We start from the raw sequence: 15,316 nt of genomic DNA on the forward strand, positions 1-15,316 counted from the left end.
CCTGCTCCGTGGGGAGCCTGCTTCTCCCTCTCCCACTCCCCCTGCTTGTGTTCCCTCTCTCGCTGTGTCTCTCTCTGTCAAATAAATAAATAAAATCTTTAAAAAAAAAAAAAAACTAATGATGTTCTGTATGATGAGTAACATAACATAATAAAATTAAATTAAATGAAAAAATAAATAAAAATAGTGTTGACTAGGCATGTAGAGCAGCAGATCACAGTATGCTTAATTTGGCCTCAATTATTTAATTGATGTTTGGTGCTGGATATTTTTGCCTAGATCTATTGGGTGGGTTCCCGAGAATGAGGGAGAGTGTACTGAACATTGACCTTCATGATTTCTGAGTTCACCAAAACAGCTAAATACTGATCAATCTGGATGTGTAAATGTAAGCAATTGATTAAATCTCACTAGACATTTTAGGATAATTAAAAACTAAAGAAACAATTCTAAATGCACAAATTCTAAGAGAAACAAATCCTGGAACATACTTAAAGAACAATATACCATGGTGAAGTACAATTTAGGTGAAAAGCACAAGGACGAGTCAACATACTAATAATATTATTCAACACATTAGTATGTAGAAAAAGGAATACATGATTATTCTGATAGATCCCAAAAAATACATTTAATAAAATTCAACTACTTTATCTTATTTGAAAAAAGGTAACTCATGTTAAGAAGCAAAGTCCATAACTTGATAAATAACATTTATAAGAAGTCAAATGTAATAATGTTTAAAGATGAAAAAGGAAATCCATTTCTTTTTTTTTTTTAGTTTTTAATTTTATTATATTATGCTAGTCACCATACAATACATCATTAGTTTTTGATGTAGTGATCCATGATCCATTGTTTTCGTATAACACCCAGTGCTCCATGCAGTACGTGCCCTCCTTAATACTCATCACCAGGCTAACCAATCCCTCCTCCCCCTTCCCCTCTAGAACCCTGTTTGTTTCTCAGGTCCATAGTCTCTCATGGTTCATCTTTCCCTCCAATCCGCCCCCCCCCATTTTTCCCTTCCTTCTCCTAATGTCCTCCATGCTATTCCTTATGTTCCACAAATAAGTGAAACCATATGATAATTGACTTTCTCTGCTTGACTTATTTCGCTTAGCATAATCTCCTCCAGTCCCATCCATGTTGATGTAAAAGTTGGGTATTCATCTTTTCTGATGGCTGAGTAATATTCCATTGTATATATGGACCACATCTTCTTTATCCATTCATCTGTTGAAGGGCATCTCAGCTATTTCCACAGTTTGGCTATTGCGGACATTGCTGCTATGAACATTGGGAGGAAATCCATTTCTAATAAAATCAGGAGCAAGACCAGGTTGTCTCCTATTCCCACTACTATTCAACATTGTTCTGAGAGTTCAAACCCTAACAATAAAAGTACAATAAGTATATGAAAAACATTATAACGTTTAACTGAGAGACATAAAATAAGTGGAGAAACATAATGCATTCTTTGGGAGAACACCCAATTCTGCAAAAATATCAGTTTTCCCTACATTAATCTACACATTTAATGTAATTCCTCTGAAAATCCAATGGGATGCTTTAGTATATACATTGGTCCAAAATTCCTCTGGAAGAAAAAATGCAACATGTAGAAGATTTAGGAAAACTACTACTGAGAGGGGACTTCCCTTACCAAATATTAAAATTAGTATCACAATAATCAAAACAGTCTGCAACCAGGAGGAAAACAGATCAATATATCACTAGAAGAGAACAGAAACTCCAAAAAGAGATACACACACAATATATATATATATATATATGAATTCAATATAAGATGAATATGGGATTTCAAATCAGTAGAGAAAAGATAAGTTATCCAATAATTGATGTTAGGAAAAACTGGCTATCCATTTGGAACAAATATTAACTTCTCACCTCTCTCAATAGACACATATACATAAAAATAATACAGATAAAGTAAAAATTTAAACATAAAAACCCCTCTAAACTAAAATGTATTATGACTATACAACTTGTAGTGCAAAGTGTTTAAAAACAAACAATATAGAACAAACAAAAAACGTTATCTAAAACCCACATGTTCTAAAGGAGGAAATTAAAATTAAAAAATGAATGATATATTTTAACAAAGTAAGCAGTCAAATGATAGATGGGGATAAGAAGAGATGAAGCTAGCATGAGAGACAAAGAACTAATATATTTAATATAGAAGGATCATTTTTTTTTCAATAGGGAAAAAATGCCCTAACATGAAATGGGCTCAATAAAAACAGCTTATTCATATAAGGAGAAATACACATGGACATTAAACATATAGAAAATTCTTAACCTTGCAGTTCAGATGGCAGAGTACTAGGGGGGCCTATGCTTGCTTGTCCCTTGAACATAGCCAGATAAATGTCAAATCATTCTGAACACCCAAGAAATTGATCTGAGGACTGAGAGAACAAACTGCATATCTAGAGGAAGAAAAACAAGCTACCTCATGGAAGGTAGGAGCCACAGAGAGTTGATTTGGGGGAGAAAAGAATTGTGTGTTCTGCAGAGGGGAGAGAGTCCTTATCATGGAGAGAGAGAGAGAGAAAGTAGTGCATACACAGGAGATTGCACAAGAAAAACTCTTCCCCTAAAACACTGACTGGGAAAAGGAGAGGGCCTGAGTACTGCAACTATTTATAAACAGCAGAGATCAAAGTCTGAAGTTTTAGAAGTCCATTCCATTGCTGTAGTCATGTCTGGCAGGCTTAGCAGTGTTCCTGTGGGGAAGGGGGCAGATGCCCTGGAGCGGACAGTGTGTTTAAGGATCCCCTGGGTCATATGGAAAGAAACAGTCCCTTCTTGGAGTACATTTGGGAGAGATGGCCCGGCCTGTCTGGGGACAAAAGAACTCGCAGGCACCAATGTGTTGCCCTGTCCATTAGCATAGGAACAGAGACACCTGCTGAGGGCAGCAACCTGGGTGCCAGCCTTTTGCTGTGCTTTACTATAAATTCTGAACTGCTCTGTGGTTGTGTGACTGCTTTTCTGGGACAAACTGGCCAAAGCCACAGTACGATGAAACTGTCCCCTAGAGGAACAGTGTGGGTACAAACCATGTAGGGTCCCTAAAACTTGGAGTCTTGAAACCCAGCTGCACACCTGACATAAAATACAAGAGAACTGTGCTGCCTGGCAGGCAGACAGCTTGGAAGGATCCGAAGGAAGCAAAACACACAAAGGGGAAATTGTTTGCTCTTCTGTTAGGGCTCTCCTGAAGAGTGGCAGGCAAAAATTCCCCATTCCAAGGACAAGAGAGTGGGATGACGCCATTTTCTCCCCCTGCCCAGTAGCACTGACTGACTTCAGTGAACAACACAGTGCCTCCAGTGGAGGCTGGAGCCATTTACAACAAACCCCACCCTCCTGTGCCCATCAGGTTCATTTTTACTAGGGCAAATACACCTGAGAACCAGTCCAGCAGGCCCCTCCTCCAGAAGACCAACACAAAGGACTTGCATGCACCAAGTCTACTGATCATAGAGTGCTGCAAAGTTTCAGCTCTAGGGGAAATAGGATCTAGATTCTTTTAACAAACAGAACAAAATACATCTAGTTAAAACTTGCCACACAGTGGACAAGGTCCCAAAACACCCAACAGCAAGCAAGGAGAAATTCCGCAGTGGACTGACCTTAAGGAAGGAGCAACCAAAACACTACACCAGAGTGCACACTCTGAAGCACTAGCCCCAAGACAGTATAGGAGTTCTTCATAACATAGCCATTACTCTCGGGAGCAGGAAAAGTAACAGGCTTACCTAACACACACACACACACACACACACACACACACACACAAAACAGTGACTTAGAAAAATAACAAGATGGAGGAATTCACCCCAAAAGAAAGAACAGGAAGAAGAAACGGCTAGGGACTTAATCAAAACAGATATAAGTAAATTGCTTAAACCAGAATGTAAAACAACAATGATACGGATACTAGCTGGGCTTGAGAAAAAAAAAAAAGAAGAAGAAGACACTAGAGAATCCCTTACTGCAAGGATAAAAGAACTAAAAATGAGTCAGGCTGGAAGAAAAAATAGTATAACTAATATGCAAAACTGAGTGGATATAATCACAAGGGTGGACGAAGCAGAGGAATGAATCAGTGATATAGAATAAATTATGGAAAATAATGAAGTTAAAAAAAGGGAAATCAAAGTATTGGATCATGAATATAGACATAGGGAACTGAGTGACTCCTAATACCATAATAACATTTATATCATTGGAGTCCCAGAAGAAGAAGAGTGGTAAAAAGAGGAAGAAGGTTTATTTGAGCCAATTACAGGAGAAAATTCCCCTAATCTGAGGAAGGAAACAGACATATAAATCCAAGAAACAGAGAAATCCCATCAAAATCAACAAACATAAGCCAACACCAAGACATTTCATACTCAAATTCACAAAATAACAGACGAGGAAACAATCCTGAAAGTAGCAAGGAGAAAAAATCCTTAACCTAAAAGGGAAGACAAATCAGGTTCACAGCACATCTGTCCACAGAAACTTCACAGGCCAGAAGAGAGTTCCATGATATATTCAATGTGCTGAATGCGAAAAATATGTAGCAAAGAATACTTTATCCAGAAAGGCTGTCATTCAAAATATAAAGAGAGATAAAGAGTTTCCCAGACAAACAAAAACTAAAGGAGTTAGTGACCATTAAACCAGCCCTGAAAGAAATATTAAAGGGAACTCTTTCAGTGGGAAAGAAAGACCAAGAGCAACAAAGACTAGAGAGGAACATAGAACATCACCAGAAACACCAACATTACAAGTAACACAATGGCCTTAAATTCATACCTATCAATAATTACTCTGAATGTAAATGGACTAAATGCTCCAATCAAAAGGGTAACAGGGTAACAGAATGAATAAAAGAACAAGACTCATCTACATGCTGCCTACAAGAGGCTCATTTTATTCTTTTTAATTTTTTAAAATTTATTTAAAGTAGGCTCCACATGCAGCACAGAGACCAACACAGGACTTGAACTCACAACCCTGAGTTCAAGAACTGAGCTGAGATCAAGAGTTAAACACTTAACCACCTGAGCCACCCAGGTCCCCCAGGAGACTCATTTTAGACCTAATAACAGCTATAGACTGAAAGTGAGGGGATAACCATCTCTCATGCTAATGGACATCAAAAGAAAGCCAGAGTAGCCATTCTTATATCAGACAAACTACAGTATAAACCAAAGACTGTAACAAGAATGAAGAAGGGCGCTATGTCAAAATTAAGGGGTCTATCCCTCAAGGAGATCTAACAATTGTAAATATTTATGGCCCCAACCCGGCAGCACCCAAATACATAAATCAATTAAAAACAAACATAAAGTAGTAGAGGACTTTAACACCCGACTCACAGCAATTGACAGATCATCTAAGCAGAAAATCAGCAAGGAAACAATGGATTTGATTGACACACTTGACGAGATGGACTTAACGGATATATTCAGAACATTTCATTCTAAAACAGCAGAATACACATTCTACTCAATTGCACATGGTACATTCTCCAGAATAGATTACATACTGGGTCACAAATCAGGACTCAACTGGTACAAAAAGACTGAGATCATACCATGCATATATTCAGGCCTGAACCCTATGACTGGAAGTCAATCACAAGAAAAAAATAGGAAAGACCAAAGAATGAATGGTTTAACCAGCAAATTAAAGTATCTATCTATCTATCTATCTATCTATCTATCTATCTATCTATCATCTATTTATCTATCATCTATCTATATGGAAATATATATATCTATATCTATATCTAATCTATATCTATATATATGGAAGCAAATGAAAATGAAAAGGCAACAGCCTAAAAGCTTTGGGATTCAGCAAAGGTGGTCCTAAGAGGGAAGAATATAGAAATACAGTCTTACCTCAAGAACCAAGAAGTCTCAAATACACAAATTAACCTTACAACTAATGGAGCTAGAACAGGAACAGCAAATAAAGCCAAAAGTCAGGAGAAGAAGGGAGATAATAAAGACTAGATCAGAAATAAACAATATAGAAAGAAAAAAATCCAATAGAACAGATCAATGAAACTAAGAGCTGGTTCTTTCAATTACTAAAATTGATAAATCCCTAGCCAGACTTATCAAAAAGGGAAAGGACCCAAATAAATAAATCACAAATGAGAGAGGAGATATAACAACCAACATCACAAAAATACAAACAATTATAAGTGAGTATTATGAAAAACTAAATGCCATCAAACAGGGCAGTTTGGAAGAAATGGACAAATTCCTAGAAGCATACAAACTACAAAGGTGAAAGAGGAAGAAATAGAAAATTTGAGCAGAACCATAATAAGGAAAGATACTCAATTAGTAATCAAAAATCTCCCAACAAATAAAAGTCCAGGGCCAAATGGTTTCCCAGGGGGATTTTCCCAGACATTTAAAGAAGAGTTAATACCTATTCTTCTTAAAGTGTTCAAAAAGATAGAAATGGAAGGAAAACTTCCAAACTTGTTCTGTGAGGCCAGCCAGCATTACTTTAATTCCGAAACCAGACAAAGACCCCACTAAAAAGGAGAATTGTAGGCCAATATCCCTGATGAACATACATGCAAAAATTCTCAACAAGATTCTAGCAAATCAAATCCAACAGTACATTAAAGGAATTATGCACCACAATCAAGTGGGATTTATACCTGGGCTGCAGGGTTGGTTCAATATTCACAAGTCAGTCAATTGGAGACACCGCATTAATGAAAGAAAGGATAAGAACAACATGATCCTCACAACAGTTGCAGAAAAAGCATCTGACAAAGTGTAGCATCCATTCTTGATAAAAATCCTCAACAAAGTAGGGATAGAGGAAATATACCTCAACATCATTAAAGCAATATATGAACGACCCACAGCTAATATCATCCTAAATGGGGAAAAACTGAAAACTTTTCCTCTGTAGTCAGGAATAAGATACAGATATCTACTCTCACAGTTGTTATTTAACATACTACCGGAAGTCTTAGCCTCAGCAATCAGAGAACAAAAAGAAATAAAAGGCATCCAAATTGGCAAGGAAGAAGTCAAACTTTCAGTATTTGCAGATGACATAATACTATATGTAGGAAATCTGGCAAACTCCACCAAAAATTGGAAGAACGAATACAAGAATTCAGTAAAGTCATAGTATATAAAATCAATGTATAGAAATCAGTTGCATTTGTATACACCAATAATGAAGTAGCAGAAAAAGAAATGAAGGAATCAGTTTCATTTACAATTGCACCAAAAACAATAAGATTCCTGGGAATAAACCTAACAAAAGAGGTAAAAGATCTGTACTCTGAAAACTCTAGAACACTTATGAAAGAAATTGAAGAAGACACAAGGAAATGGAAAAGCATTCCATGCTCATGGATTGGAAGAACAAACATTGTTAAAATATCTATAGTACCAAAAGCAATCTACATATTTAATGTAATCCTTATCAAAATACCAACAACATTTTTCACAGAGTAGAAGAAAGAATCCTAAAATTTGTATGGAACCCCAAAAGACCCCAAATAGCCAATGAAACCCTGAAAAAGAAAATCAAAGCTGGAGGCATCACGATTCGGGTCTTCAAGCTGTATTACAAAGATGTAGCCATCAAGATAATATGGTACTGATGCAAAAACACACAAATATATCAAAGAAACAGAATAGAAAACCCAGAAATGGACCCACAAATATATGGTCAATTAATCTCTGATAAACAGAAAGGAATATCTAATGGAAAAAAGACAGTCTCTTCAAAAAAAACTGTTGTGAGGATCATGTTCTTATCCTTTCTTTCATTGGGAAAATTGGAAAGCAACATACAGAAGAATGACACTGGACCACATTCTTATACCATGAGTAAATTCAAAATGGATGGACAACCTAAATGTGAGACAGGAATCCATCAGAATTCTAGACAAGAACACAGGCAGCAACCTCTTTGACCTTGGCTGCAGCAACGTTTTGCCAGAAACGCCTCCAAAGGCAAGGGAAGGAAAAGCAAAAATGTACTAGCGGGAACTTCATCAAGATAAAAATCTTCTGCACAGTGAAGGAAACAGTCCACAAAACTAAAAGACAACTTACAAAATGGGAAAAAATATTTGTAAATGACATATCTGATAAAGGGTTAGTATCCAAAATCTATAAAGAACTTATCAAACCCACCACCACTAAAATTAATAATACAGTTAAGAAATGGCAGAAGACATGATTGAACATTTTTCCAAAGACATACGGGTGGCTAACAGACACATGAAAAGATGCTCAACATCACTCATCATCAGGGAAATACAAATGAAAACCATGATCAGATAATACCTCACACCTGTTAAAAGGCGAAATTGAGCAACATAGGAAACAGCAGATGTTGGCAAGGATATAGAGAGGAGAAGGAGCAAGATGGCGGAGGAGTAGGAGACCTAAATTTCATCCGGTCTCAAGAATTCAGCTAGATAGGTGTCAAACCATTCTGAACACCTACAAACTCAACAGGAGATCGAAGAAAAGAATAGCAGCAACTCTCTGAACAGAAAAGCAACTACTTTCTGGAAGGTAGGATGTGCAGAGAAGTGAATCCAAGCCGCTATTTGGGAAGATAGACCACAGGGGGAGGGAGCCTCCGTCAGCTGGCTACTGGCAAGTGATAGAGCAGTGGAGCACAAAATTGGAACTTTTAGAAGTCTACTCTGCTGAGGGACATCGCTCCAGTGGTTAAGCGGGGGGGTGGGACCTCCACTGGGACAGTGTGGTCTCAGGCCACTACTCTTCCAGCAGGGACCTAACAATTGGCAGATCCGGGGAGACGCCCCTTCCTCCCCAGGGAGGAGTGGTGTGGAAGCACACTGCAGGAATCTGCTGGGTTTGGAGACTCCAAATGGGGTCCTGTGCCAGAGATAGAAATGCTCCATCACAGGCCAGGTGACCACGGAGCGCGGGTAGAGACCAAGGAGACAGGACTGATTGACTGCTGTTCTCTGGGGGCTCACTGAGGAGTGAGGTGGTGGAGATTGGGAGGCTACCATTTTCATTCTTGTCCTCCAAAGCTGTAAAGAAACTTTCAGGGAACAAAAACTACTGAGAGCAAACCCAAGCACATTACTTAGCCTAGCCCCTGGCAAGGACGGGGCAATTCCGTCTTGGGCAAATACATTTGAGAATCACTGCAACAGGCCCCTCCCCCAGATCAGCAAGAACAGCCAGCCAAAACCAAGTTTACTGATCAATGAGAACGGCAGAACTCCAGCAATAGGGGAATACAGCACATAGAATTGATGCCATTTTTTCCCATGATTCTTTAGTGTTTCGAAGTTAATTTTTTAAATTTTTTTTTCATTTTCTATTTTTTTGAATTTTTATTTATCCCTTTTTCAACCAATATCTTGTATTATCAACCCACTTTTTAAAAAATCTTTTTTATTTTTCATTGTAAGAGTCATATGCTATCCCTTCATTGTAGTTAACCTTATTTTTGTATATATATATATAAGTTGTTCTCTCTTTAAAATTTTGGGATAGAGTTTCTTCTAACAGACCAACATATACCCTAAATCTCTAGTGTATGGCTTTGTTCTAGTCTCTTGCTTGATCACATTCTCTCCCCCCTTTTTTGTAAATTTCTCCTTTCTTTTTTCAACCAACTTCTTACATTATCAATTCCTTTTTAAAATCTTTTTTAATTTTCATCTTTACAGTCATGTTCCACCCCTTCATTGTATTTACCCTTATTTTTGTACATATATAAGTTTTTCATTCTTTAAAATTTTGGGAGGCAGTTTCTTCTGACAAATGAAAATACGTCCAAAATCTAGTGTGTGGCACTGATCTATTCACCACCCTGATCATATTTGAGCATGTTCTTTTTTCTTTTCTTTCTTTCGCTTTCTTTTCCCTCTGGTTTTACGTCTCTTCTGATTTGTTTAGTGTATATTTTTCTGGGGTCATTGTTGCCATGTTAGCATTTTGTTCTCTCATTCATCTATTCTCCTCTGGATAAAATGACAAGATGGAAAAACTCCCTCAAAAAAAAAAAGAACAAGAGGCAGTACCAAATGCCAGGGACCTAATCAATACGGACATTAGTAAGATGTCAGAACTAGAATTCAGAATGACGATCATAAACATACTAGCTGGGCTTGAAAAAAGCATGGAAGATACAGAGAAACCCTTCTGGAAAAATAAAAGAACTAAAATCTAACCAAGTTGAAATAAAAAAAGGCTATTAATGAGATGTAATGAAAAATGGAGGCTCTAACTGCTAGGATAAATGAGGCAGAAGAGAGAATTAGTGATATAGAAGTCCAAATGGTGGAGAATAACGAAGCCAAGAAAAAGAGAGATAAACAACTACTGGATCACAAGGGCAGAATTTGAGAGATAAGTGAATTTGAGAGATAAGACAAAACAATATTAGAATAATTGGGATCCCAGAAGAAGAAGAAAGAGAGAGGGGCAGAAGGTATATTGGAGCAAATCATAGCAGAGAACTTCCCTAATTTGGGGAAGGAAACAGACATCAAAATCCAGGAGGCACAGAGAACCCCCCTCAACATCAATAAAAATAGGTCAACACCCCGACATCTTATAGTAAAACTTACAAGTCTCAGAGACAAAGAGAAAATCCTGAAAGCATCTTGGGACAAGAGGTCTGTAACCTACAATGGTAGAATCATTAGGTTGGCAGCAGACCTATCCACAGAGACCTGGCAGGCCAGAAAGGGCTGGCATGATATATTCAGAGCACTAAATGAGAAAAATAGGCAGCCAAGAATACTTTATCCAGCTAGGCTGTCATTGAAAATAGAAGGAGAGATAAAAAGCTTCCAGGACAAACAAAAACAAAGTATTTGCAAACACCAAACCAGCCCTACAAGAAATATTGAAAAGGGTCCTCTAAGCAAAGAGAGAGCCTAAAAATAACATAGACCAGAAAGGAATAGAGACAATATACAGTAACAGTCACCTTACAGGCAATACAAAGGCACTAAATTCATATCATTCAATAGTTACCCTGAATGTAAATGGGCCAAATGCCCCAATCAAAAGACACAGGGTATCAGATTGGATAAAAAAAACAAGACCCATCGATATGTTGTTTGCAAGAGACTCATTTTAGACCCAATGACACATCCAGATTGAATGTGAGGGGGTGGAAAACCATTTACCATGCTAATGGACATCAAAAGAAAGCTGGGGTGTCAATCCTTATATCAGACAAATTAGATTATAAACCAGACTATAATAAGAGATGAAGAAGAACACTGTATCATACTTAAAGGGTCTATCCAACAAGAAGATCTAACAACTGTAAATATCTATGCCCCTAACATGAGAGCAGCCAATTATATAAGGGAACTAATAACAAAAGCAAAGAAACACATCAACAACAATACAATAATAGTGGGGGACTTTAACACCCCTCCTCACTGAAATGGACAGATCATCTAAGCAAAAGATCAACAAGGAAATAAAGACTTTAAATGACACACTGGACCAAATGGACTTCACAGATATATTCAGAACATTCCATCCCAAAGCAACAGAATACACATTCTTCTCTAGTGCCCATGGAACATTCTCCAGAATAGATCACATCCTAGGTCACAAATTAGGTCTCAACCAGTACCAAAAGTTTGGGATCATTCCTTCCATATTTTTGGACCACAATGCTTTGAAACTAGAACTCAATCACAAGAGGAAAGTTGAAAGAACTCAAATACATGGAGGCTAAATAGCATCCTACTAAAGAATGAATGGGTTAACCAGGAAATTAAAGAAGAATTTAAAAAATTCATGGAAAGCAATAAAAATAAAAACACAACTGTTCAAAATCTTTGGAATTCAGCAAAGGCGGTCCTAGGAGGAAAGTATATAGTAATACAAGCCTTTCTCAAGAAATAAGAAAGGTCTCAAATACACAAACTAACCCTACACCTAACGGAGCTGGAGAAAGAACAGCAAATATAGCCTAAACCCAGCAGGAGAAGAGAAATAATAAAGAGCGAGCAGAAATCAATGAAATAGAAACCAAAAGAACAGTAGAACAGGTCAATGAAACTAGGAGCTGGTTCTTTGAAAGAATAAGATTGATAAACCCCTGGCCAGACTTATCAAAAAGAAAAGAGAAACGACCCAAATAAACAAAATCATGAATGAAAGAGGAGAGATCACAACCAACACCAAAGAAATACAAACAATTATAAGAACATATTATGATCAACTACATACCAGCAAATTAGATAATCTGGAAGAAATGGATGCATTCCTAGAGATGTATAAAGCACCAAAACTGAACCAGGAAGAAATAGAAAACCTGAACAGACCAATAACCAGTAAGGAAATTGAAGCAGTAATCAAAAATTCCCAACAAACAAGAGTCCAGGGCTAGATGGCTTTCCAGGGCAATGCTTCCAAACATTTAAAGAAGAATCAATAACTATTCTTCTAAAACTGTTCCAAAAAATAGAATTCGAAGTAAAAGGTCCAAACTAATTTTATGAGGCCAACATTACCTTGGTCCAAAAAGCAGATGAAGACCCCATGAAAAAGGAGAACTACAGACCAATATCCCTGATGAACATGGATGCAAAAATTGTCACCAAAATACTAGCCAATAGAATCCAACAGTAGAATAAAAGGATTATTCACCACAACCAAGTGGATTTATCCCTGGGCTGCAAGGTTGGTTCAACATCCGCAAATCAATCAATGTGATACAATACACTAATAAAAGAAAGAACAAGAACCATATGATCCTCTCAATAGATGCAGAAAAAGCATTTGACAAAGTACAACATCCTTTGTGGATTACAACTCTTCATAGTGTAGGGATAGAAGGTCCATAGCTCAATATCATAAAAGCCATCTATGAAAAACCCACAGCAAATATCATTCTCAACGGGGAACAACTAAGAGCTTTCCCCCTAAGGTCAGGAACATGGCAGGGATGTCTACTATCACCACTGCTATTCAACATAGTACTAGAAGTCCTAGCCACAGCAATCAGACAAAAAAAGAAATAAAAGGCATCTGAATCAGTTAAGAAATGGTCAAACTCTCACTCTTTCCCAACGATATGATACTTTATGTGGAAAACCCAAAAGACTCCACAACAAAACTGCTAGCACTCATACAGGAATTCAGTAAAGTGCAGGATATAAAATCAATGCACAGAAATCAGTGATATTTCTGTACACCAACAACAAGACAGAAGAAAGAGAAATTAAGGAGTCGATCCCATTTAAAATTGCCCCCAAAACCATAAGATACCTAGGAATAAATCTAACCAAGGCAAAGAATCTGTACTCAGAAAACTATAGAATACTCATGAAGGAAATTGAGGAAGACACAAAGAAATGGAAAAATATTCCATGCCCATGGATTGGAAGAACAAATATTTTGAAAATCTCAATGCTACCTAGAGCAATCTACACATTTATTGCAATCCCTATCAAAATAGCATCAACTTTTTTCAAAGAAATGGAACAAATTATCCTAAAATTTGTATGGAACCAGAAAAGACCCCAGATAGCCACAGGAATGTTGAAAAAGAAAAGCAAAGCTGGTGGCATCACAATTCCGGACTGCAAGCTCTATTACAAAGCTGTAATCATCAAGACAGTATGGTACTGGCATAGAAACAGACACATAGATCAATGGAACAGAATAGAGAGCACAGAAATGGACCCTCAACTCTGTGGTCAACTAATCTTCGACAAAGCAGGAAAGAATGTCCAGTGGAAAAAAGACAATCTCTTCAACAAATGGTGTTGGGAGAATTGGACAGCCACATGCAGAAGAATGAAACTGGACCATTTCCTTACACCACACACAAAAATAGACTCCAAATGGTTGAAAGACCTCAATGTGAGACAAGAGTCGATCAAAATCCTAAAGGAGAACACAGGCAGCAACCTCTTCGACCTCAGCCGCAGCAACTTCTACCTAGAAATATCGCCAAAGGCAAGGGAAGCAAGGGCAAAAATGAACTATTGGGACTTCATCAAGACAAAAAGCTTTTGCACAGCAAAGGAAACAGTCAACAAAACCAAAAGACAACCAACAGAATGGGAGAAGATATTTGCAAATGACATATCAGATAAAGGGCTAGCTTCCAAAATCTATAAAGAACTTATCAAACTCAACACCCAAAGAACAAATGATCCAATCAAAAAATGGGCAGAAGACATGAACAGACATTTCTGCAAAGACAGACAAATGGCCAACAGACACATGAAAAAGTGTTCAACATCACTCGGCCCCAGGGAAATCCAAATCAAAACCTCAATAAGATACCACCTCACACCAGTCAGAATGGCTAAAATTAACAATTCAGGAAACGACAGATTTTGGCGAGGATGTGGAGAAAGGGGAACCCTCCTACACTGTTGATGGGAATGGAAGCTGGTGCAGCCACTCTGGAAAAGAGTATGGAGGTTCCTCATAAAGTTGCAAATAGAGCTATCCTACGACCCAGCAATTGCACTACTAGGTATTTACCCCAAAGATACAAATGTAGTGATCTGAAGGGGTACGTGCACCCCAATGTTTATAGCAGCAATGTCCACAATAGCCAAACTATGGAAAGAGCCAAGATGGCCATCAACAGATGAATGGATAAAGAAGAGGTGGTATATATATACAATGGAATATTATGCAGCCATCAAAAAAAAAACCCAACGAAATCTTGCCATTTGTAACGATGTGGATGGAACTAGAGGTTATTATGCTAAGCGAAATAAGTCACTCAGATAGACAAGTATCATATGATCTCACTGACATGAGGAACTGTTAATCTCAGGAAACAAACTGAGGGTTCCTGGAGTGGAGGGCAGTGGGAGGGATGGGCTGGCTGGGTGATAGACATTGGGGAGGGTATGTGTTATGTTGAGCGGTGTGTATTGTGTAAGACTGATGAATCACAGACCTGTACCTCTAAAACAAATAATACATTATATGTTAAAAAAAAAATAGAAGATAGTAGGAAGGGAAAAATGAAGGGGGGGAATCGGAGGGGGAGATGAACCATGAGAGACTATGGACTACGAGAATCAAATTGAGGGTTTTAGAAGGGAGGGGGGGTGGGGGCATGGGTTAGCCTGGTGATGGGTATTAAGGAGGGCACATATTGAATGGAGTACTGGGTGTTCTACACAAACAATGAATCATGGAACACTACATCAAAAAGTAATGGTGACTAACATAACATTAGAAAATAAAATTAAAAAAAAAACGTTACAGAGAAACTGGAATTCTCTTACACTGTTGGT

This window comes from Phoca vitulina, unplaced genomic scaffold (genome assembly GCF_004348235.1).
Source record: "Phoca vitulina isolate PV1807 unplaced genomic scaffold, GSC_HSeal_1.0 scaffold114, whole genome shotgun sequence".
Classification (NCBI taxonomy): domain Eukaryota; kingdom Metazoa; phylum Chordata; class Mammalia; order Carnivora; family Phocidae; genus Phoca; species Phoca vitulina.